At 43.6% G+C, this 22,614-nt stretch overlaps 1 protein-coding gene across 3 annotated transcripts in view; it reads right to left on the minus strand.

Annotated features, from left to right (window-relative positions):
- LOC141111846 (uncharacterized) overlaps nucleotides 1-22,614 on the minus strand; it is a 223,456-nt gene that overhangs the window by 26,740 nt on the left and 174,102 nt on the right. The window lies entirely within an intron of this gene.

The raw sequence follows: 22,614 nt of genomic DNA on the forward strand, positions 1-22,614 counted from the left end.
CAGCTCCATTCTTTTTCTGGCTGCTTTTGCACAGATCATTGTACTCAGCTAGAGAAGATTAAAGGAATGGAAAGAAATCAGCCAATCGGGGTTTATTGCTGTCTATGTGATCGTTAGTGAGATCCACCCGAATGTAAATCACTGATTTTCACTGTTAGTTACTCAGCAATGAGAATATGAAGTAAAACAGTAAGGCCTCAGGGGAAACGGGGTTATGAAATAAGCAGCATTTTTTTCCGGCAAAATTTGGTAGAAGAAACGCCTCTAATGTTACAATATGTGAGCCTGTTTATGGGCATATATATGGCTTTTCAGAGTAAATTCATTCTACTGACCAGAATATTCATTTATTCTGATCAGTGGAATATATTTACACTCATATGTACAAGTTTATCCACCTTCATACACATTTATTCACACACTGGTGTTTTTTCTGCTCGAAAGCTCCTCTCAAAATGTTCTTTTTGGTGCTTTTTTTCTACCTGTAAATGGTCCTCTTCAAATGTGCCTGTAAACACCTATGTGATTGCAAAAATAAACCAAAAAAACACTGAAAACCTGTATAAGTGACCTTTTTATGAGCTCCATGAAGCCTAAAAGGAGATTTCTGTATTGTCTCACACTGTCATACAATATTGTGAGCCTCCCAAAGATGTAAAAGATTTACTTTACACTTGTCTGGCACAAATAGAGATCAATGCAAAGTGGTGTTAATCTGGATTTGACTGGTCCATTGCAATTCACAGAACAATTTGCTTATCTCTAGCACTAATTGGCAATGGGCTTTCACAGTAAAGTCTTCCTGAGTCACCAGCTATACTGGAAATGAACACCCACCAAGAGTCATATATATTTGGGGAAATTACCAAGGTGTCATTATTTGCTAAACACTTGGGTGGCTTTTTTGTGTGAATGAGTAGGGGTACTCTGTACCCAATACTTATTCACAAAGGGGGGGGCTGGTATATGGGAGACCCCTTATTAATAAAAGGGGCTTTCAAATTCCAATAGGCCCCCCATCTGACCAGCCAACCTGCATGCTCAGACTTACTAGTAATCAACGACTTATAGCGGGACTGCGACATTGCAGTGGACAGTTGGAACACTAGCTGACACTTTTTTGGGACCAGTGACACTAATACAGTGATCAGTGCTAAAAATATGCACTGTCACTGTACTAATGACACTGGCCAGGAATGGGCTAACATCAGGGGCGATTAAAGGGTTAAATGTGTGCCTGACCAGTGCTTTACTACTGTGGGGGAGGTGGTTATACTAGGAGAAGACATGGATCGGTGCCTCTGCTTAGCAGAGACACGTGATCCATGCCTTCTGTACTGACAGAATGACAATCTGCCTTGTTTACATAGATTGCCATTCTGCCTGTGTACCGAAGCATCAGCGGGTGCCGGTGGACATCAAGTCCGCCATACCCACCAATCAGCTCCCGCTGTGTCTCAGTAGGAGTGGGAAAGGGCCGGTGGCTGCGTGCGCACACCCCTGAACCCAAAGTGCAGGGTCACACACTAGGTACGTGATCCTGTGCAGCAGAGCCATTGAAGAAAAGTTGCTGTAAAGTGTCTCATGTTCTCTGGTGAGGTCTATATAAGAAATAGAGAGTTCATTGAGCAGATCTGTGTGAGAACCCAGAGAGAGAAAATTTCCTGAGATAATGTGGATGTGGACTTTTAAAACTTACTCTGGAATTTAGTTAGTAATTTGGTGAATAGCGATTCCAGGCTTTGGTCACGGTCAGCTTTAGTCAGGGGAGAGGAGCACTGTCTTTGGAGGAGCACTGATCCACCTGCAGAGGCTCCGATGGCAGAGAAGGAACAGCAGTGGGGAAGGGCTGTGAGCCGATGCCATGCTGCACTGTTCCCAGGTCCTGAGGAGATAGTGGGTGAGCGATCTCTGTGCTCCTCCACTGCGTTTTTTAATTATTTTATATAGGCATACACGAGGGTGTCCCAAGGGGGTTAATGTGTAGCAGGGTCTATGACAGGAACCACGTCCGAATCCCTGTGCGGATCCGGAGCACTGATAAGAGTCAGCTGCTCCGCTCCATGCCACGCATGCGCCCATTGACAATTTCAGTTTAAATGAGTTTTCTTCTCATTCAGATAGTTACATAGTAGGTGAGGTTGAAAAAAGACACAAGTCCATCAAGTCCAACCTATGTGTGATTATGTGTCAGTATTACATTGTATATCCCTGTATGTTGCGGTCGTTCCAATGCTTATCTAATAGTTTTTTGAAATTATCAATTTCCCCTGCTGAGACCACCACCTGTGGAAGGGAATTCCACATCCTTGCCACTCTTATGCCCCATACACACGGTCGGATTTTCCGATGGAAAATGTGTGATAGGACCTTGTTGTGGGAAATTCTGACCGTGTGTAGGCTCCATCACACATTTTCCATGGGATTTTCCGACACACAAAGTTTGAGAGCAGGATATAAAATTTTCCGACAACAAAATCCGTTGTCGGAATTTCTGATCGTGTGTACACAAATCCGACGGACAAAGAGCCACGCATGCTCAGAATAAATAAAGAGTTGAAAGCTTTTGGCTACTGCCCCGTTTATAGTCCCAACGTATGTGTTTTACGTCACCGCGTTCAGAATGATCGGATTTTCTGACCACTTTGTGTGACCGTGTGTATGCAAGACAAGTTTGAGCCAACATCTGTCGGAAAAAATCCTAGGATTTTGTTGTCGGAATGTCCGATCAATGTCCGACCGTGTGTACGGGGCGATGGAAAATGTCCGATCGGAGCATGTTGTCGGACATTCCGACCGTGTGTGGGCTCCATCGGACATTTTCCATCGGTTTTGCCGACACACAATGTTTGAGAGCAGGCTATAAAATTTTCCGACAACAAAATCCAATCGCGTCAATTCTGACCGTGTGTGGCCAGTTCTGACGCACAAAGTGCCACGCATGCTCAGAAGAAATTCCGAGACGGAACAGCTCGGTCTGGTAAACTTAGCATTCGGAATGGATAGAGCACTTTTGTCACGCTGCAATGTCAAAAATAGTTTAATAAAGCGCACTCTTTTCTTCTTTATAATGTGAGAAGAATTAAGTAGTTTTGCTGCTCATATTCACACACACTTCTCACAAACTTATTTCTTTACTATTTATTGGGATTCCCTCAATATATTTTGATTTGTCACATATGACAAAATTATTTTTGGGTTGGGTTTTGGGTTATTTTTGGGTTTTCTTTTAATCTCAAGGAGATTGTTTGGTGTTGTTGTCCCTTGTTAATTTCACATTGTATTTTGAAATGTACCTGAATCCTCACAAACAAACTGTCCTTTTTTAAGGAAAACACACATAGGCTAGTATAATTGAAACAAAAAATCCTTTATTAAGGGCTCAGAACCAAACAAAGAGGGAGACAACGCTGGAGAAACTGCAGAAGTGGGCAAAGCCTTGGACCCCCAGGGCAGACATCAATTATTTAACATCAAAATTGGTGGCCTGAGGAGTCCATATCTAAGGGAGTGCAGTCTGGTCCAGAAGTCCCAGAGATCCGGAAAGCAGCAGATGACATCTGTGTCCCCAGGCTGTGGTCATACAAGAGACTGCATCTTTTGTCAGACCAGACTGGACCCAGGGTCATCATTTTCTGGTCTTCTTTCCACGCTTCCTTCCTGGCTGTGGCTCTGCTGTTGGAGATGTGGCAGGAGGAGGAGTAGGACCTGGAGGAGGAAGAGGAGGAGGAGGAGGAGTATTAGGACCTGGAGGAGGAGGGGTAGTAGGACCTGGAGGAGGAGGACCATGTGTGAGGTCACAAATGTGGGTAGCAGATGTTATTTGACCCCTCAACCCCTTATTGAGAGCTTCCAAAATTAAGGACTCACACAGTAGTCATTGGCACTCCTCCATCTGCAGCATTTTGCAGGCAGTTATGCAAGCAAAGTCCTCCTCCACAGTGTGGGGGGTTCTCAGGGCCTCTGTAGCCTTCCAAAAGAGGCCTATGGCAGCCTCCTCCAGGGTACTCCTCTTCCTGCCACTTTGTCTTTGCGGGTGTAGGGGAGGGACCTGGATATCAGGCAGCCTGCTTGGCCCGGCCACCTCTTGGCTGAGAATTCCCTGTGTATGAAAAAGGGACATGGTTTTAGTTTTTGCTTCATCAATCACAATCATAAATTAGTACTCCAAACTAACATCTAGTTAACATCATTGATTGGACAAGCAGAAATATTTAGAGAAATGCTATACCTGGCTCAATCTGGGCTCCTCCACATGTTGCTGCCTGGAAGGCCCAGGTTGGGTGTCAGAAGCCTCAGCTGGGGGGGAAGGAAGACTGGAGAGTTATGACCTGGTTTCAGTCTGACCTGCCAGAAAATGCAGCCTGTCATAGTACCACAGCCTGGGGATATAGATGTCATCTGCAGCTCCGGATCTCTGGGAATCCTGGATCTTCTTGTACTCCCTTAGATAAGTGCTCCTCAAGCCACCAATTAGGATCTTCAAATAGGTCATGTCTGCCTGGGGATCACCATCTTCACAAATTCCAGCAATTGATCCAGTGCTGCCTTCCTCTTTGTTTGGTTCTTATATTCCGGGTAGTTTATCTCCCATAGACAGCGCAGCTCCCTGAACATATCAATGAAGATTGCCATAAAGTCATTATCTTTCAAGATATCCATTTTCACTGCAAGACACAACACAAGACAAACCCTAATGTCAGGCAAAACTCTCCTAATCTTGTTACAATATAGGCCTTAATCTAGAAGCAGTATAGGCCCAAGTTTGGCTCTTACCTTCGTTATCCCGATCGGCGCCTCCGATACTCCTTCCTCCGCTCACAGATCGTACGTACTACGCATGCGTGTTACGGTTTATACACACTGCGCATGCATGTAACATTGCCCGCCCCTGACGTTCTTTCTAGTCTATTCCCAGCCCCTTTTCGTTCGGCACAGTGGGGGAAGAGCACATGGCGGAGACACAGCAGGTGCGTGCTAATTATAGCAACGAGGAGGAGGGGGAGGAAAGCCCGGAGCCGGAAACGTCTGGATCCAGAAGGAGAAGATTTAAGGCCTCAAATATGTTCTTTGGGCAGATGTTGGAGATGGTGGACATCCTGAAGAGGGCGACTATGATGGGAAGTATGGGCCTTACCCCAACCCCAATGTAAGAAAGGCCAAGATCATGGCGAAAGTGGTCAAGAGTCTGCACCAGAATTTCGGGGTACGACGATCGAAAGACCAGCTCAGGAAGCAGTGGTCAGACCTGAAATTACGAGAACAGGAGCAGTACAGAAAGATCCGGAGGGTGCTGCAAAAAAGTAAGTAGTTGTGCTGTGTTCCTATTCTTTTTGTGTTTATTACGTTCGTGCTGCTCCATGTGCTTTTCTTAACTGTTGTACAGTTTAAAATGGCAACTTTCATGTTCATGGGCACATTTTTCTTTCGGCCTATAAAACACCATTGTTTTGGCCATATGCATTTGCCCACATTTTTGAGGGCCTACTTGTCTGAAAATAATTTGGTTGTGTAGATGGGTTTGTTACTAGAATGAAATGCAAACTAGATTCTGTGTAAGGAGAGGACACTCAGCAGCAGTTTTCACATCTGGACGCTGGAGCACTAGTGTGGGACACAAGAACAACCTTTTTATTAGGGGGCCCCACACAGGTGCTCCAGTGTATACTATAGGGGTGTCTCCATCTGTGAAGCTTGTACCAAACAGGTAAAGTATTAAAGCTTGACAAAGGACACTGAAAATGCTACATCTTGGAACTCTACCAAAATAGACAATTGTACCCCACTTCCAAGCAATGTTTCATATTTATAGTTCTGCCATCAAATATCTGTGTGCTAAGTATACCATTTTTTTTTTTACATAGGAGAGAAAAGACTCGGAGGACACCCCTCATCCGAGGAGAGCAGAGACCCCCCACCTCGGGAAGAAGGGGAAATACCCCAAAGACAAGAAGAGCAGGAGGAGGAAGAAGACGTGGTGGAACTAGTCACCACAACAGGTGAGTGTCTGCGACCACAGGCTTAGGTAAGAGATGGATGCCGGCATATTTATAATACATGTTTTTTTTTTATTTCTATCTTTTTAGGTGATCGTGATGTTGTGGATCCAGGGCATTTCATCTCGGAAAGTGCGCAGATCCTGATTGGGGAGATCATGGGGTGTAATGTTGCATTGCGAAACATCAAGAAAAACATCAATGATGTTATTAAAAAAAATAAGAACATCACTGATGTTTTCGGGAGAGTTTAAAACCCCTCCAAAGCTCTTTCTTTTATGGTGTGGTACAATTTTAAAATTTTTTGGCGCATTGTAGAAAAGCCTAATTTTGAAGATGCACACAGTGTGTCAACATGTGCTATCTGCCATCACTGGAGATCAATGGACGCCTTTTGGGGGTGCAACCCCTTCCTCAATAATAAAGTAGCCGAGAAGAAGGGGTTGCTCCACCAAAACACGTCCCTTGATCCCCCGTGATGGCAGCTAGCACATGTTGACATTCGTAAATTGGTGTGCATCTTCAAAATTTGGCTTTTCCGGGGGTGACTTCACCCCATCTGAACGCAATATCAAACACAGTTTCTAAATACTCATGTCTGATATTGCCTTCAAGTTCTACCAAATGTGAACTTTGTAAGTTCAAGATTTGTGTCTTTCTTGTTGGTTTTACACAGGCCTGTTTTATCTTAAATGGACATTTCTATTTTTTATAATGCCACCCCAAAAATTGTTATACAACAAACATGTTGGTTTGTTTTAAAAACCTTGTCAAAATGCACATGTGATTCAGCAGGTATTAAAAAGATGGTTAATCAAGAATGTGTGGATAATTGTCTCAACGCTACAACACTTTTGAGGTGCTCTAATTGCTGCTTTCTGTGACAATGGGGGTTATTTCCTAAGGGCAAATCCACTTTGCACTACAAGTGCAGTTTCAAGTGCACTTGTAGTGCAAAGTGTCTTTGCCTTTAGTAAATAACATCCAACAGTGCTTTGTAAGGTTACACAATCACGCCATTTTCAGGACTCACCACATTTCTGTCAGGGTCAGCTAAAACAAACACAAGCAGTAAATGTCCCCAAAGATTTGCTTATTTTTTTTTTTATTTGATCAAGGTTTCACACATTGTCTGGCATATTGATAGCCCCCCTACCGCAAAGAACTCAAGGTATCTTAGCCGGGCATCACGGGCACTCAGGGAGGGCAAGCCAGGACAGCCACTTTCAAGCGCCGTCAGGGTTGGTTCATTTTGGATTCCGGCTTCAGGCCCAACTGAGTCAGCATAGTTGGCAGAATGTTTCCATAAAAAGTTGTGTAGAACACAGCAATCCTAGGATTTTGTTGTCGGAATGTCCGATCAATGTCCGATCGTGTGTACGGGACATTACAGTAAAGAACCTTCTATGTAGGCTAAGGTTAAACCTCTTTTCTTCTAATTTTAATGAGTGGCCATGAGTCTTGTTAAACTCCCTTATGCGAAAAAGTTTTATCCCTATTGTGGGGTCACCAGTACGGTATTTATAAATTGAAATCATATCCCCTCTCAAGTGTCTCATCTCCAGAGAGAATAAGTTCAGTGCTCACAACATTTACTCATAACTAATATCCTCCATTACCTTTATTAGCTTAGCTGCCCTTCTTTGTACTCTCTCCATTTCCAGTATATCCTTCCTGAGGACTGGTGCCCAGAACTGGACGGCATACTCCAGGTGCGGCCGGACCAGAGTCTTGTAGAGCGGGAGAATTATCTCTGGAGTTGATCCTCTTTTTAATGCTGTCTGTTTATTTATAAATATGACCAATTGTTCATTTGAATGGAAAAAGTGCTCTGATTGTACACAAGTTTTCTTATGCAGCAACTTCTCAGGGTCTTTTAATCTTCTGTGGTGATGGGTTCATCCAGAGGTTATTCAGCTAACCCATTGAGAAAATAATCTATCTTCACACTTCTCTTTTATAGTTAGAAAAAAAAAAATACTTGACAACATAGAGGGCACAAAATCCAAGGATCACAAAATCCAAGGATCAACTTAAGGTTTTCAAGAGGGATAAATCAGGCATCAAATTTCCGGACTACCTATCAAATTTCTTGAGGCCCTGAAGTGTCAGGACAGGAGAAACCCCCTCACTAATTGACCCCATTTTGCAAAACAAAACCCCAAGGTATTTTCTAAGAGGCATGGTGAGACATTTGAAAGTCACATTTTTCCATAAGTTTTTTGTACTATCATTCATGATATAAACGCAATATAACGTAGGTTTTTTCACTGTATATCTTTCTTTCTTATCTACTCAGAAATAATACTTTCAAGCTCCTAAAGAAGTGACTATTCCTGAAACATGTAAAGGAAGATATCATCAGACTATCCTGCCCAACACCTTTTCCTGGGCCCTACTACAGTTGAGGCACCATTGTCCTCTTAATTTGGCCGTTGTATTGGAACTTGAGTGATAGACACTTGCTCATCATTCAGCCTGATGGTCTGGTGTAATTCATTTTTACTATATTATATATAATGAATGTTTTTAAGATATAACTTAATAACATTTGTTAATTTTTCTAAAATAGTGCCTACAAAGTCCACATTTTTCTGATAGTTCTTGTGGGTTCTTATACACATTATGGGACGCGGCACAGTAGACTCCTTGGTACACCCCAGTGACACCTGGGGAGATATGTACCATATACTAGTTATCCAAAGGGAATAAAGTACATCCTTTTTTTAAAAAAAAGGTTTTTATTTGCCAAATGTACATACATGTCAAGAAATGTAACAAAACAGGGTACAATGTGGAGTGTATCAAACAATATAGCATTTGAAAAACAATAAAGATCACTCATCTCTATGGCTTATTTCAATTGTACATTTAGCTCCTTTTTTTTAAAAAAGTTCGAACAAAATTTTTGCCACAAGTTTTTTGTACTATCATTCATGATATAAATGCAATATAACATATGTTTTTTTCACTGTATATATCTTTCTTATCTACTCAGAAATAATACTTTCAAGCTCCTGAAGAAACCACCATCAGGCTATCCTGCCCAATATCTTTTCCTGGGCCCTACTACAGTTGAGGCATCATTGTCCTCTTAATTTCGCCATTGTATTGGGACTTGAGTGATGGACACTTACTCATCATTCAGCCTGATGGTTTGGTGTAATTCATTTTCACTGTATTATATATAATGAATGTTTTTAAGATATAACTTACCGTATATACTTGAGTATAAGCTGAGATTTTCTGCCCTTTTTTTTAGGCTGAAAGTGCCCCCCTCGGCTCATACTCGAGTCATCGCCGTCTGCCTACATGATCAGCATGTCATGCAGACAGACGGCGGCCATTCCACTGTTCAAAAGCCGTGCCTCCTCCTCATCTATAATAGGCAGAACACTCCATTTTCCAGCATTCAGCGTTCAGCCTATCATGGACATCCTCTCATCCTCGTCTGTGGTATGAGGATGAGCTGATGTCGGTGATAGGCTAAACGCTGACTGCTGGGAAATTGAGTGTTCCGCTTATCACAGACGAGGAGAAGGCACAGCTTTTGAACAGTGGAATGGCCACCGAATGTTATTATCACACTCTGATCGGTGGATGCTGAGCGGCACACAATGCAGATCGCTACAGGGACACATGCACAGGACACAGGTAGGTGACACATGCACAGGACACAGGTAGGTGACACATGCACAGGACACAGGTAGGTGACACTTGCATAGGACACAGGTAGGTTGCACAGGACACAGGGACACATGCACAGTACACAGGGAGGCATGCAGCTGAAGATGGGCATTGTTGACCCTCTTTTTCCACTTACAGTAGCTGCTGCATTTCTCACCCTCGGCTTATACTTGGGTCAATAAGTTTTTCCAATTTTTTTGTGGTAAATTAAGGGCCTCGGCTTATATTCGGATTGACCTATACTCGAGTGTATACGGTACAATTTTTCTATAATAGTGCCTATAAAGTCCACATTTTTCTGATAGTTCTTGCAGGATCTTATACACATTATGGGAAGCGGCACAGTAGACTCCTTGGTACACCCCAGTGACACCTGGGGAGATATGTACCATATACTATTTATATACAAGTTATCCAAAGGGAATAAAGTACATCTTTTAAAAAAAAAAAAAAAAAAGGTTTTTATTTGCCAAATGTACATACATGTCAAGAAATGTAACAAAACAATGGGTACAATCTGGAGTGTATCAAACAATATAGCATTTGAAAAACAATAAAGATCACTCATCTCTATGGCTTATTTCAAGTATACATTTAGCTCCTTTTTTTTTTTTTTACTGTAACGTTCAAACAAAATACATTAGTCAGAACATGTGCTCCTACAGGTAATAGACACACTGATCATATAATTCAACAAACATCGAGGGCAAACTCCCTTATGAACTTTTGTGCTGTGTGCTGCTCTCCGCTCCTCACCAAGATCCCGCAGTTACCGTTCAGAACGTGTATTAATCCACCCTCCTATTATCATAAAAGAACCAGGCTACATGTCAGATTGTACAATTTCCCTGGCCAGGAGGTGGCCGGGCCCAGTAGCCTGCCCGAAACCCAGGTCCCTCCCCTGCGCCTTCCACAAAAAAGTCCCTGGAAGAGGAGTAACCTGGAGGAGGCAGCACTTGGCCTATTTTGGAAGGCTACTGCGGCCCTCAGAACCCCCCCCCAATATTCTAGAGGACTATGCCTGCATGGCAGCCTGCAAAATTCTGGAAATGGAGGAGGGACAACGCCTCTTATGTGAGGAAGTTATGTTACAAGCCCTAAATAAGGGGTTGAGGGGCGAACTCACAAGCCAAAGCCATGTTTGTGAGTTGAACCATGGTCCTCCTCCTCCTCCTCCACCTCCACCTCCTGCCACAACTACAACACCAGAGCCACAGCCTGGAAGCAAGCCTGGAAAGAAGACAAGAGAGTGATGGACTGGGTTCAGTCTGGTCTGACAAAAGACGCAGGCTGTGGTAAGACCACAGCCTGGGGACAGATATGTCATCTGCTGCTGTTCCTGATCTCTTGTAGTCCTGGACCAGATTGTGCTCACTATTATAAGGACTCCTCAGGCCACCAATTTTGACTGTAAAATAATTGATGTGTGCCCTGGGGTACAAAGGCTTCGCAAATATCACCAGTTTCTCCAGCGTTGCCTTCCTCTTTATTTTCTTATGACCCAGAAGAAATGGCTATTTATTTTTCACACATACTTGCCTATGTGTTTTACTTCAAAAAGGACTGTTTGTGAGTAGGCAGGTACATTTCCAAAATACAATGTCAAATTAACAAGGGACACCAACACAAACCAACCTCCTTGAGGTTAAAAAATACAAGATAATAATGGTGTTGTGGTAACTTGACACCCAAACGAAAGAAAAAATTATGGAGATCACTAGAAAAAACAAAACACTATAACCAAAAATTCTAAACATTATTATGGAGATCTGACGGAAAAAAAAATATTATTCATGAGATCACGAGAAATAATAAAGAAATCAGTTTGTCAGAACTCTGTGTGAATATGAGCAGCAGAACAACTTAATTATTCTAGCATTCTAAAGAAGAAGAGAATGCGCTGCATTAAAGGATTTTAAAATTTGCAGCATGACAAATGTGCTATCTCCATTACGAATGCTAGTTTTACCAGACCGAGCGCTTCCATCTCGTAATTGATTGAGAGCATGCGTGGAACTTTGTGCGTCGGAATTGTGTACACACGATCGGAATTTACGAGAACAGATTTTTGTTGTCGGATCCAGATCCAGATCTCAAATTTTGTTTGTCGGAAATTCCAATGGAAAATGTCTGATGGAGCGTACACATGGTCGAAATTTCCGACAAAAAGCTCCCATCGAACATTTTCTGTCGGAAAATCCCACCGTGTTTACGCGGCATTAGAGTGAATAGGCTCATATCAGACCCTTTCCAGATCCATAGGGGAACGAGGCAGGGGTGCCCCTTGTCTCCTCTCCTGTTCACTCTGGCCATTGAGCCGCTAGCGGCTAAACTCAGGACGCATGACACCATTAAGGGATTTTTGGTTGGGGAACTGGAGGAATGTGTATCATTATATGGGGATGAAATGCTTCTATACTTGGGAGATTCAAACACGTCTTTATCAGCTGCAGTCTCCCTAATCCAGGAATTTGGAGATTTCTCGAATCAATTGGACCAAGTCGGTCCTTTTTCCTCTAGATCCACAGCCAAATGTAACTCTCCCCACTCAGTGTCCTTTAGCCGTTGTATCACAATTCAAGTACTTGAATGGCTGCCACATTCCACGACCTCCTCCTGGCTGATGCACCAAGTTAAAATTGTACCTTCGTTCAAACGATCAGCGCTTCCGATACACCTTCCTCCTCTCACAGATCGTACGTATGACGCATGCGTGATATGCTTTATAAACACTGCGCATGCATGAAACTCTGCCCGCCCCAGACATTCTTTCTAGTCTAATCCCCGCTCCTTGTCTTTCGGCGCAGTGGGAGAGCACATGGTGGAGACAGAGCAGGTGCCTGAGAGTAGCAGCAATGACAAGGAAAGCCCGGAGCTACAAAAGTCCCGATCCCGGAGGATATTGAAGGCCTCAAATATGGCCTTTATAGAGATGGTGGAGACGGTGCACATCTTCAAGAGGGCCGTCTATGATGGGAAGCATTGACCGTACCCAAACCCAAATGTGAGAAAGGCCAAGATCATGCCTAAAGTTGTGAAAAGTCCGCAGAAGAATTTTGCAAAAAAGTAAGTATTTTTTCGTGTGTTCCTATTCTTCTTATTACGTTCGTGCTGCTCCATGTGCTTTTCTTTACTGTTGTACAGTATAAAATGGCAAGTTTCAGGGTCGTGGGCACAGTAATCATTCGTAGTAAACATTGTTCATTCGCCCACTAAGACAATGTTTTTTGCAGATGCAGGTTAATTACATTTGGTTATGCCTATTTGTCTTAAAAGAAGTTTAGTACATTGTTGTCTAGATGGGTTTGTAACTAGAATGAAATGTAAACTTGATTCAGTGTAAGGAGAGGACACTCAGCAACTATTGACACATCTGGACGCAGAAGCACTAGTGTGGGACACCAAAACAAACTTTTTAGGGTGTCCCACACAGGTGCTCCAGTGGGTGCTAGGGGTGTCTCCATGTGTGAAACTTTACCCAAAAAGGTAAGAATTCCAGCTTGAAGAAAGTGAAAAAATCATGTGTTCAGCTTTGAACTCTGCCAAAACAGACAATTGTACGACACTTCCAAGCAATGTTTCATATTCCTATTTCTTGCATCAAATATCTGTGTGCTAAGTATACCTTTATTTTATTCATATAGGGGAGAAAAGACTTGGGACATCTGAGGTCACCAGGGACCCCCAACCTCCTAAAGAAGGAAAAATCCAAAAACGACAACCAGAGGATGTGGCGGAAGGAGAGGTTTATGAAGTGGGCCAAATAGTGAGTATCTGAGACCACAGCTTCAGGTAATAGATGGATGCCTGCATGTTTCTAAAACATGGTGTGTTTTTTTCTTTTAGGTGATGTGGATGTTGTGGAAGAGGAATCTCACTTCACAAGTGCAAGTGCACACGTCCTCATCGGGGAGAGAATGGTGTGCAATCGGGATTTACAGAAGATCAAGGAAGACATCAATGATGTTGAAAAAAGACTCAAAAACATCATTGATGTTTTCGGCAGAATCAAAAACACACCAGCATTTCTAAAATTGTTTCTCTTTTTCTAACTTTTCTCCAAAATTTTGAAAGCCAAATTTTGAAGATGCACACAGTGTGTCAACATGTGCTATCTTCCATCATGGGATATCAAGGTATGCGCTTTGGGGGTGCAACCCCTTCCTAGCAACTATGGTAGTTGAGAGGAAGGGGTTGCACCCCCAAAACACGTCCATTGATCACCCATTATGGGAGCTAGCACATGTTGACATTAGGCATGGGATCAGGAGGGAAATCCACATTTTGAATGTCAATTTGTGTGCATCTTAAAAATTTCAATTTCACAGGGGTGACATCCCCCCATCTGATGAAGGCAATATCAACACAGTTTGGACATACTAATGTCTGATATTGCCTTCGCTTTGTCAAAGTTGAACTTTGGAAGTTCCTGAGTTGTGTAATGTTTTATGGTTTTAAACATGCCTGTTCTAACACAAAAAATGCTATTTGTACTGTCCAAAAAAAAAAAAAAATAATGTTCTTACTAATATATGTTGGTTGTTTCAAAAATCCTTTTCCTGGACCTTCGCATGTTAGCCTACTATGGGTCAGATCCACCCCCTCTGACCCCTCCAGGACCACCTCTTTTCTAACCCGTAATAGGGCGGCTGTCTGCCCACACCAGTGTTCTTTTTTCGCCCTCCCTTCGGACGCCTTTTAAAGTTTATTTTAATTTTATTTATTTATTTATTTATTTATTCCCGCAAAGAGGTTCCAAATCAGCATTCCAGCCTCAAAAGAGTAAAGAAGGGACTAGACATGACAAATCGCAGAGTCGCATGCAGTTGGATAGATGCCTGTTGTCGCAGCATTCCAGATCTCCTTCGCTCTTACCTCACTTTAGTCGCTCGGACCCAAGCCAAGAGAGGTCAAGACATCAGACGGCTCAGGACAATGCTGCGAAAGCACACCAGGTTAAATCCTACATTAAGCACGCAGTCAAGGAAGGGTTAAAGAGTGTTTTCAAGGAATCCTGCTCATCCTGCTGTATTTTCACCATCTGCAGACTCAGATCATGTGTTTTCAGTGCATCTTAACTCTGAAGTCGATAGCGATTCGGATCCATCTAAATCGCATATGTTTGATTTTTGCACTGGTTCACCCCTTGGTGGAGGCTGCTAAGGTCGCCTCCAAAGAAACAGCAAAGATACTACACGTATTTAAAGAAATCGTTACCCTCCTTCCCATTTCATTTCTGAAATTAAAAAAGTAATTGGCGATGAGTGGGGGGGGGGGGCTGAGAAGAAGCTCAATGTGCATAATGGAGTATGGGACACTACGCCTAAGGTGGATGCTTCATTAAGTATATTCGCCCACCACATTCCGCTTCCGCTGGAGTATTCAGTCTCTTTTAGGGATCCTATGGATCACAAAATAAACGCAGACCTAAAAAGGTTGTATAGTTTGGACAGCAGCCTGCAGACCAGCGGTAGCACTCACTCCTGTGACAGCAGCATTTGGGCTGGGTTCGCACCTGTGCGTTTTTTGGTGCTTTTTTGTGTTTTGCGGATTTGCACTATCATCCGTTTATCATGGTCTCCTATGGAACACGTTCTGTGGTGCGGTTCTGCGGAATGCGCTGGGAGTGCATGGGTGTGAATCCAGCCTTAGAGTGTGGGTAGCAGAGCTGGTGGATGGATGTTTGGATGAAAGTCTGGGAAGTGGCAGTTCTTCTCCTTTGCAGACTGCTGTAGAGTTATGGCTGAAATGGATGTCGCCCAGTTCAAGATGACAGCAAAGATAATGGCTCTTTAAGACACAGCAGCCCTTTCAGTTTAACAAGAGATCCAAAGAAAGATTCAGAGAGACCAGGGCTTACAGACAGTTTTTCAGACAGTGGAGGGGAGCTGGTTCAAACTTCCAGAAACCTTCCAAGCCCAGGTGCAACAAAGCTCCTGGGGCTGTTTCCACTGTTGCGTCCCCAGAGTCGCGTGATTTACACTGCGACTTTGCTGTGCGATTTGTGATGCAATGTCATTCGACCTGTGAAAACCATGTGAGAACAAGTCGCACAGATGTCGGAACAAAGTAGTGCAAAAACCTTTTTTGGAGTTGCTGTGACTTAAGTAGCACCAATTAGAATGGGGAACATTGAAATACATGGGTTTTGACTTGTCATGCGACTTCGCATGTGTCAGGTCGCACAACAACTCGCAGTGAGACAGAGCCTAAGGCTTCAAATAAGTCCTTCTGAAGCTGTCTCCGCTTAACCCTCTTAAGTAGGAGCAAGACTAGCCCAATTCAGGGGGGTTTGGGTGGACAAATTACATGATGCCTGGATTGTAGCCGTCATTCGATCACGTTATCGTCTTGAGTTCATAACAAGGTCCCCTCAGACCTTGTTCATAGAAACTGGACTTCCTACGAATTTGGAAAGTAGGCAATGTTTGCAAGGATATATAGGGGAGCTGTTGGCAGCAAGGGTCATCCTCCAGGTTCCAAGGCACAAATTGGGTCAAAGAGTATGTTCCCCCTCTGTTTTTGATCCCAGAGGCTTCAGGGGGTTTCGGACCAGTTTTTGACCTCAAAGTCCTGAATTCTTACATGAAGGTTCCACCATTCAAAATGGAGTCATTGGAAACTATTGTTTCGGTTGTGGAGTCAGGAGACTGGATGGTTTCCATCGATCTGGCGGGTGCGTATCTTCATGTCTCTATAGACGCATCTCACCATCGCTTTCTCAGGCCTTCCCTGGAAGGCTTTCATTTTCATTTTTAATCTCTCCCATTCAGTCTCTACACGACTCCGAGAATGTTTTTTAAAGCTACTGTCTGCTGTCGTTGCGACTCTCAGGGCCAAGGGAGTACAAATATTTCATTATCTAGATGACATGCTACTTCTGGGTCCGTGAAATGAGCTCCTTCTAGTTCATGTGAATTCACCTGCAAAACACTAACTTGTTTTGGTTGGTTGATCAACTTTCAGAAGAGCCAGATGCATCTGACTCAAATGTTGGAGTATTTAGGAGTACAATTCAACACGGATTGGGGTCGTGTTTCTCTTCCTCAGAGGAAGGTCCAGGGGATCCAATCTCAGACAAAGCAGTGATGGCCAGGCCTTCTATGATGCTGAAGGAATCCATGCAGTATCTGGGGGTTTTATCAGTCACAAGTCCAGTAGTCCCTTGGGTCAGGTGGCGCAGAAGGAGGTTTCAATGCAACTTTCTTCTTCAGTGGGATCATCTGCCAATTCCGATAATCTGGTCCCTGGTTGGTGGTCAGTAGCTTGCAATCTTTCCAGCGGAGTTCCGTTGAAGGCCTCAGAACCAATAGTGGTGTCGACCAATGCCAGTCTGGCAGGCTGCAGGGCACACTACCTGGGACAGCAGGTTCAAGGCCAATATTAACTTTGTGGGGGAAGCGTTCAAATTTCCTGGGACTGGATGCTGTCAGATGTGCTCTTAGTGTTCCAACCTATGTTGCAAGGTCGAGCTGTCAAGATTATTTTGGACAACAAAGCTATGGTGGCTTATGTGTCTCATCAAGGGGGCACAAGAAGTCACCCTCTCCTTCAGGTAGCATGTCAATCTTCCTCTGCACAGAGAAGAATCTCGGCTCTCTTACAACATCTTAACTCCCAGGGCCTGGCAATGTTTTAGCAGATCGCATGAGTCAAGGCTTTGGGGATCACAACAAATGGGGCCTCAACCTCAAGTACCTACGCAAGATCTTCAGGATCTGGGGGATGCCTTTGATAGATCTTATGGCATTGGAGATTTGTCAACTGCCTTGCTTCTTCACCCGGACCTAGCATCCACAGGCATTGGGTTAGGGTGCTCTGTCCAGGTCTTGGAACTTCCCCTTGGTGTATGTGTTCCCGCCACTTCCATTGGCTCTCAAAATCCTGCTGAAGATTCAGCGAGAAAGGGTCACAGCAGTAGTAGTCCTACCTTACTGGCTCAGGGAGCTGTGGTTCCCTTTGGCTTGGAGGATAAGGTTGGGCTCACCAATCCCTCTGCCTCCTTGTTTAAATCTGCTTCTGCAGAGTGGGGCCTGACACCCGAACCGCAGGAGGATAAAGTTGATGACATTATTACAGGATCGTCAGAACGAATGTAACCTATCACCGGATCTGAAATACTATGGAAAAGGGTTGGGACCTCGGATCTCCTTCAGTATCTAACATTTTCTGCAGAGTAGACTCCAAGGGTTAGCTTATAATTCCCTGAGGGGTTAAATCCCTGCCTTGTCGGCTATGTCGTGTACAAGATATGCTCTACATCCGTTGGTGATCTGATTTTTTTAGGTGCAGCCATAGAAATCAGACCTCTATTGAAATAGTTTTTTCCAAAAGAGGACTTAATACTAGTCTTTGGAACATTGCTGGTTCCTCCGTTTGATCAAGCTTTCTCTTGTTCATTATTTTTTTTAACAGTTTTGTTTTTTACTAGCCGTGGACTCGGCCAGAAACGACTCCAAGTTGTTTGCCTTCTCATCTAAAGAACCATATTGTTTGGTGCTCCCAGACAAGATAGTCTTTAGGCCAATACCGACCTTTCTACCTAAGGTGGCCACATAATTTCTTATTAACTGGGAGGTCATTCTCCCAGCCTTTCCGGCGGATGCAGCTGATGATGAGTGGAGTAGGTTAGACCTGGTCCCTGCGGTTTCAACCTACCTGAAATGGACTAAAAGCTTTGGCAAACAGGATCAGCTGTAGGTTTTTCCCAATGGGGCCTAAAAAGGGTATGCCAGCAACATCCAGAGTTGGGTCTTCCTGGTTTTGTCAAGACCATGCATATTGCATACAAAACGCTGGGCCTTCCTCCTCCTTCAGAGCTCAAAGCACATTCGACGAGGGGTATGTCAGCATCCTGGGCATACGCGAAGGTCGCCCCTGAGGTAGTTTGCAGAGCAGCAAGCTGGAGCGTGCCCAACACCTTTTTATTAGGCATTACAAGCTTAATATGGCTTGTCCGCCTGAGGAAACCTTTGGCTCTACAGTATTACGGCGGCTGTTGCCCATTAAAAATTTTGAGTAGCATTGCATTGAGGGTTTGGCTTATTTTTTATTTTGTTGTCTTCTCTCCCTTCTTAATATTGCTTGGTACGTCCCATAGTAGGCTGACATGGGGAGGTCCAGGAATAAGGAAAATTGTTGTCCATACTTACCGTAATTTTTGTTTCCTGGATCCTCCCCATGTCAGCCGGAGGATTCCAACCCAGTTTTTCCGTTGTGAGGCGCGATTTTTTTGAACACTGGTGTGGCAGACAGCCGCTCTATTATGGGCTAGAAAAGAGGTGATCCTGGAGGGGTCAGAGGGGGCGGAGCTGACCCATAGTAGGCTGACATGGGGAGGATCCAGGAAAGGAAAATTATGGTAAGTATGGACAACAATTTTCCTTATTCTAATGCACATGTGAATGTGCACAGAGTAAAAAGTTTTGTACTCAACAATGTGTGGCTTCTTCTTTCAATGCTCAATATCATTTTTTGTTTACACTGAAATGGGGGTTATTTAGTAAAGGCAAATCCACTTTGCACTACAAGTGCAGTTTCAAGTGCAGTTTCATGTGCACTTTTGCAGTGCACTTGCAGTGCAAAGTGGATTTTCATTTAGTAAATAACTCCCACAGTGCTTTATAATTTGCCACAATCACACCATTTCCGTGACTCCCCAAAATTCATCAATGGTGCTAAATATGATGAATATTTTTTCAGTAATGCATTACATACATTAACAACAAAAACAAGGTGTGTGTAGCAGAAGAAGAGATTGTCACCTTATGTATCAAATAAATTACATTTGCACTATGGACAAAAATGGCCAAAAAGAAAAGCCCATTGGAGAACCTAGGAGACAGCTAAAAGAAACCCATGCAGTAAATCAAAGGAAATCTTCTTTCAGTTTAAGTAAAAAATAATTTGATATAATGTTTCTTAAACAGTTTCTGGCATATCAATGGCCCCCTACCCGCAAAGTACTCAACATACTTCTGTCTTACTTCGCGGCCGCTTTGGGGGGCAAGCTACTGTAGGACGACCAGCTTCAAGCGCCTTCGGGGTTTCTTCTTGAAATCCGGCCTCAGGCCCAACTGAGGCAACATAGTTCATTGAATTTCTCCTTAAAAAGTTGTGTAGAATGCAGCATGCAAGGATTAGATGGTTGAGTTTATATTCCGCCATGTTGATTGGCGTAAGGAATAGGCGGAACCGGCTGGCCATTATCCGGAAAGCGTTCTCACCACTCTTCTGGCTCTGGCCAGATGGTAGTTATAAACCCTCTTGTCCGGACCAGAGGGTCCTCATGGCTTCAAAACGGTCGGCTGGTCAGAACGAACTAACAGAAAGCACTGAAAAACAGAAAGGCCGGAGCTGAAAATCCGAAACGAGTGGACAAGAACGCACTGCAAATCAAATACGTAATATAAATATGAACCCACAAGCACAAACTGAAGAGCAGTAACGATGGGAAAAGCACAAGGCTGAAAAGCGAGAATCGTCTCCCACCAAACTTCTACTAACACAAGATTAGCAGAAGGAGCCCAAAGGGTGGCGCACTGGCTATTGAACTTCCTTTTTCTAGTGCCGTTGTACGTGTTGTACGTCACCGCATTCTTGACGCTTGAAATTTCCGACAACATTTTGTGACCGTGTGTATGCAAGATAAGGTTGAGCCAACATCCGTCGGAAAAAATCCGATGGATTTTGTTGTTGGAATGTGCGATCGTGTGTACGCGGCATTATACTCGCTCGGGGATTCTTGTATAGGAGTTTTACCCAGGAGATAAATTTTAGCCCAAAGCCAAGTTTACCCAGAAGAGAAAAAAGATAATCCCATTCTACCGAATCAAACCCCTATTTTTGTGTCCAATGATGCAATCACACTCTTGCCCGCGTTTATATGTTGGACCTGTAAGTTGACATATAATCTGCGTAGGTTCATTTGGGTGCAGCAGCTGGGTATGAATCCTGTCTGATCAGAATTAATTAAATTAAAGATCACCGATAGCAGTCTACTGGCCAAGACTTTGGCCAGTATCTTGACATCAGAGTTGATTAGAGAGATCAGCCTATATGACTCACATTCTTGTGGATCTTTCCCAGGTTTAGGGATCACCACAATCAAAGCCTCCCGCATAGAGTACGGGAGTATGCCTTCCATTTCCGCCGCTATAAAGACTTTTTGCAAAGACGATGCCAGTTTCTCTTTATGTAGTTGGTACCAGTCAGCCGGGAACCCATCAAGGACAGGCGACTTACTAGGATTGAAAGAGGAAATAGCGCCGCATATCTCCTCCTTTGTTATGGGATGTTCCAAAGTAGCACTATCTTCCTGGCTCAAAGAGGGCATAGTCAGGCTCTCTAGATAGGAGGATAATTCCTGATCCGTATGTCCGGTCTGTGTCTGGTACAGGGTCTCATAGAATTCCTAAAACGTGTTTAGAATCCCAGGAGGGTCTCTCACCACCTCTCCACTGGGTCATCTAAGTTGCATCACCGAGATCAGAGCATAAAGAGGCTTCACTAAAAAAGCTAGCAGGCGGACACTTTTGTCTCCGAATTCAAAAAGAGATCTGGTCTGGTGTAGTTTTTTTTTTTTTTAGTATATTCAGTCAAAAGTAGTTTGTACTGTCGTGTCTGGTCCTGCCACAAGTGGTAATTACTAGGAGATGGGTCATGAATATACTCTTTCAGCATCATTAGCTTTGAGTTCTGCATCTTTCACATCAGAGTTCAAAGCTTTGGAGAAATCTCTCGTTTCTGTAGTGAACACCCCTCTCATAGTCGCCTTAAAGGCTTCCCATTGATTAGCAACTGGCGTTTCCACCCCATTCTCTCTCCAGTATTGATCAATAGTTGTTTTGCATTTCAGAGTAATAAATTCCTGCTGCAGCCAGTGTACATTCATACGCCAGTGTCATCATCCCCTTGGAGCATTCAGGTCTAGTATGACCTCCAGCAGGGAGTGATCTGATATGGCTCTAGGGAGATATCTGACATTGGTGTTAATCTACAGAGGACAATAATAAGTCTATTCTAGACAGTGTCCTATGAGTCTTGGAGTGACAGGAGTATTCCCTGACTCCAGGATTTCTTTGTCGCCATACGTCTGTGAGAGCATAGCTAGCTCTCCATCCAGGAGGACAGGATATGGCGAGAGTCAGATACACATCCATGTCTGTCAAGAGCCCCATCTGACACTGCATTGAAGTCTCCTAGCAATAGTAGTGGACCCTGTGCGATTAGCACAGCTTCCTTCAAAATACTCTCTAGCACCTGGAAAGAGAATGGGGGAGGAACATGTACACACACCAATGTTAAGCAAACATTAAACATTTGACACACTAGCATAGCATATCTGCCATTAGGATCCAGTTTGACCTGTATAATGTGTGCTGCAGCTTTTTTGGTGACCAGAATGGCTACCCCTCTCGAGTAAGTGGAGCATTCAGCATGAAGTACCCTCATAATATTGGCTTTTTTTAAGGCCATAACTTTAGAACCTTGTAGGTGTGTTTCCTGCAATAGAATGATATGGGGTTTATACCTCTTTATAAAGTCAAATATGAGAGATCTCTTTACCTTTGAATTCATACCACGTACATTCCAAGACATCAAACTTATCTTACCCGCCATTCATACGCAGAGAAGATAGATACAATATATCGGGGGTTTGTCATGTGAACAAGCATCTAACAGATTATTTACCCTGCAAAGATCAAAACAGAGAACACCAGCAGCACACAGCACAAACCAGTATATTACATTAACCCCTCCCATCCCACCCTGCATGCAACCCCAACCTGTTGTGTGCCTGAATCCAATAACTGTAAAAAGGTAAACGACCTTGGGGGGGGTCACAGGTCTTTAGCAATAGAACAGACACCGCATATCAGTAGGCAGCGTGTCCTGAAGGAGCTAGATAGCTTCCAAAACAATATGCCAA

This window comes from Aquarana catesbeiana, linkage group LG11 (genome assembly GCF_042186555.1).
Source record: "Aquarana catesbeiana isolate 2022-GZ linkage group LG11, ASM4218655v1, whole genome shotgun sequence".
NCBI lineage: Eukaryota > Metazoa > Chordata > Amphibia > Anura > Ranidae > Aquarana > Aquarana catesbeiana.